Source organism: Aulostomus chinensis, chromosome 17 (genome assembly GCF_037954235.1).
Source record: "Aulostomus chinensis isolate RoL2024-O1b breed Wild chromosome 17, RoL_Achi_v1.0, whole genome shotgun sequence".
Taxonomy (NCBI): Eukaryota; Metazoa; Chordata; class Actinopteri; order Syngnathiformes; family Aulostomidae; genus Aulostomus; species Aulostomus chinensis.
Window position 1 is genome coordinate 25158723 of NC_141336.1, and position 4304 is coordinate 25163026.

Consider the following 4304-nt stretch of genomic DNA (forward strand, 5'->3'; position numbering starts at 1 on the left):
AATGACATGAGAGATGCAACTTGTTCAACTTTCTTGAGACAAATTCTTCTTAATCATTAAAGTGTCATAACAAAGCAAGGAAACAGCGGCGCAACACTTGCCACTGGCTGTAAAGTGTCCATTTCAGAATAAAGGTGAAGACCAGAATAACAATAAGAAACACAGAATTAGATGAGATAAAGGATTCAATGATGCTCGTGAAGGAGGCCCCGTCGAACACATGGCGCTTTAGTGTTAAATATCAGCTGCTAATATTGTTTCAGGGCGATCTTCCCACAGACGGCCTCGCTAGCCTGTGGCATTTAGCCGCGCTTCTGCACTGAATCAAATCCAGCTGTCGGTCGACTAATTACATATCGATGTCTCTCTTTGTCTCTGCTTCCACCTTGGGGCCACAATACAAGTCATTTATTACACTTGTCAGCTAAAGAGGGTTTGATTCATATTAATTAGCCAGTGACAGATCAGACACAGATAGCAACCGAGTGGTTACAGATGAACATCAGGTAACTTGTGCTCCAAAAAGGGCATTTCACCTTCCAGCCCATGGTTGTAATTGCAGTATTGTTTCTTTTGAAGAAGGAAACCACGCATGTATCAAAGTAAAAGTTTCTGTCAGGGCTAACATTTACTGTCCTTTCATCCCATTTCCTGCTCCTTTTATCTTCACTTCTTTCTTTCATAGTTGGTTAAAAAAAACGAAGCAATTTAGTCTTTTTTTTTCATCCTGAAGGAGAACAAAGTGTAGAAATGCCACAAATACTTAATGGAAGGGTGAATGTGCCCACTGAGTCTGCTGATTGCTGCTCCTCTGCTCCACAGCCCTGCATCAGAGTATCAGCGGCTCCAAACACAGGCTGCTACCTTAGCAAACGGCTCCACTCACAGGTAGAGTGCTCATTTTAGTCAGGAGCTTTTTATAATCCTATGACAAAGATACGCTTTTCCATACAGGGAATAAAAGTTTCTTTGTACTGTTTGATCCCTGCAAGTTTATTCAGTCAAGAAGTATCAAGCTCTCAGTCAGCAGCCCTGCAGTAGGCTGGAAAAATACCAGTGCAAGCAGCTGGTTGGTCTACGCCGCCGCCCCGCCGCCGCCGCCGCCGCCGCCGCCGCCGCCGCCGCCCCGCTTCTAAGTGAAATATTAGGGTGATGGAGATGCATTTCATTAGATTTGAAGTTCTGTTCCTGTTGGACACTTGTTTAACACACCAGGTCTAAGCTGTTAGAACCCTCAGCCTCAACTTTGTGAACTCACTATGATCCGACGCTCCTGACGTGTGGGTTGTAATGTTGGTGCACGTGCATCTGCACACGTGGGTGCACTTGTCTGTGCATGTAAGTGTCTCGCATCACCTCAGGTGTGTTTCAAGCAGATTTTCAGTGGAGTTCGAGATAAATCATGCGAATCTGTGCTGACATCAAAACCCCAGAAGCACTAATCAGCAGTGGTCTCCTACAAATGTGAGCAGGCAGCGAGACGGCCACTATGTGGGCTTCAATCAGCACTGCTGATGTTTTACTTACTGTGTGGGTTTAACAGGTATCTGGGCTGTCGAGGGAAGAGATAAGGGGGCGGGGATGAAGGAATCCAGGGAGAAAAGAAAATGAGAGGAATCAAAGACGGAAAAAAAGATTGTGTTCTCCAGTCAGGAGTTGTCTGAGGAGGAAGTGAGAGACATCAGCATCATTGCAGGAAGTCTGTCTGCATTCATTCACACAGTCGATGACACGACTTAACATGAATATGACAGAAAGAGACGACACTCAGGCTGCCGGCACACAGCAGGCACTTGGTGCGTTCAGTAGGATTGATTCAGCTCCAAAAGGACTTAATATGTCGATGTCTTACATCATAAAAGACTAAAAAAAAAAGATACATTTCCTGAATCAGGCATGTTCTAACACACCGGCGCTCACAGCTGGAGGCGCGTTATATGCTAGACTCTAAAGAGTTGGAGAGGCCGTCCAGATTCACTGACCTGGCTTCCTTTGGAGCCTGGGTGAGGCTCCTGACGGCACTCAGCTGTCTGGTTACCTCACATGCTGGCCAGCGTAGCAGGTAAGTGACAGGTGGCTTGTTTAGCTGTGCGAGAGAACCTGAGGAGGTCCGGCTCCTCTCCTCACTCGGGCTTCTTGATGGCACTGCCAAGTTCCTCCCACTTGCTCTGCTGGGGAGGATGAAGACACCAGGGAGGGAGACACATCCTGAACATCTGAGCACACCCTCATGGATTTTACCCAAATCCTCACCTCTTCATTTCCCTCAGTCAGCACAGAGAAGCAGTCAGAGATAATTAGCACACAATTTCCCCTCCATCACGGAGCTGAAACACCAAGTTACAGTGAGACAAACGATCCAAGACTTCTAACTGTAGCGAATATGAGCTCATTACAGGCCGAGTCTGAAAGAGAGCCATCTTTTAGTGTCTGCCCTGTGTTTCTACCTTTGGTGACATCCTCCAAACTGCAGCGGGATGCTGCAAACCAATGAGGGCTTCAATCAGCGCTCGGATCCCTGAATAACTCAAATATAACAAACCATGTTTGAAATTCTCTCCCGGGTTGTGAATTCCCAGGTTGCCTTGCAGCGTTTTGCACCAGCAAACATCCTGGTGGGAAACAACTGTGGTGTTACTTGCATGGATTTTAGAAAAAAAAAAAAATCAGAAATGGCCGAACTCTCTTAGGCTGCATCAACGCAGCATCTGACCGGAGAGGCCGTGTCGTTTATATGACGGGAGCCAGGTTTTCTGGAAGCTCATCAGAGTCGGCGTGTTTCTGACTCCAGCTGGAGCTTCTCAGCGGGATTGTTTGCGAGAGCTCACTCTAATTCACCACAGCTCTCACACATATTAACTGGTGGGATTCAACTCCCGGTATCTTAGTCCTGGTTGGATGGGCTCTAATCCCAATCCAATTGACTACGGTATAATTGGGTAACACATCAATATCAGGATAGAGTGTCTGCAGAATTTACTTTCCACAATAAAACGTATTTGTTTTATTAATTGTATTTAAACAGAGAACTGGAATATAATGACCATTAGGGATTTAACCAAAAATCCCATTAACTTTGAGACGAGGGACCCAGATGCTCAACATCCTATTTGGAGTTTTAGGGCACTGCAGCCTTTCTTCTTCCAAGGCCAGTAAAGTCTTGGCATGAAGCTCATTTGCTCAGCGGTGTTGGTATCGCCGCTGGTCCAGAGAGCAGGCCGCTGTGAGGTCCTACCGCGAGGAGCAGATTGTGCTCATAACAGGCTGCAGCAAATAAGCGAGGACGTGCTATTTGATGTATACATTAAGAACTCTGAGCACGTGAGTGACTCCATTACAGCACGGCGTTCATTTATTCAACGTTTTCAGCAGGTTGGAGTCAGACAGCCTCCATCATCTTGATCCCATTTTCCTTTCCGACTATTCGGCGCCTGGATGACTGGTATAATTAGTGTCATGCTGTTTGATACATTCATGTAATGTTCAGTTAATTAATTTTTATTCATGCTCCAGCTACAGGCGCCTGAGTGTGTCTGGGTTACTCAGTAATCTCCAAATACTGGGATTCTCTGCAGGTTTGACTCGGTGTACGTTTGTTATTTCTAATAGCCAACGGTGGGAGGGAGGCGGTTGAAGAGGACCTTCAGTGGGCAGATGAGCAGCAGAGAAGCAGCAGCCAGGCATCTGTGGCTGCACGACCTGGAGATCACCGCCCCCTTCCTGGGGACCTCACTGCTGGGGGACCAGCTGGACGTTGGGCCCCCCGGAGCCAGAGCGGAGAGGCAGAAGCAAGGTAGCTGGTACACTGCACCTGCGGCCAAGATAACTTGATTGACATTTGCTGGAGAAACCGGTGGACTCTCTGATGACTGGCGTGTTCACCGCTGACACATCAGTAGAAGGCAGAAAGTCTTAGGAAATCTGACCTTTTATCCTGGAGGCTGGATGTGAGTGTGAGGAGCAGCAGGCCACCGTCCAGAACCAGCAGCCCAATAATCATTACGTATTCATTATAGCCAACTGCATTTATGGCATAATGAGTCACGGAAGACTCAGCAGAGCATCCTGGGTACAGAGCTGCAGCAACAAATGCTGATCTGTTGTCCTTGACATGAATTACATGAGGGGGGGGGGGCAAACAGATGGGAGGAAAATGATGAATTTGTATGTACAGATGAAAGCAACATCAATGAAGGCCACCATTCTTCAGACTCTTCAGCGAAGATTAGATCATCTCTCCGTGTCACCCCCCCCCCCCCCCCCGCACCTCTCCCTCTGTGCATCGACACATCCATTTCTTTCTA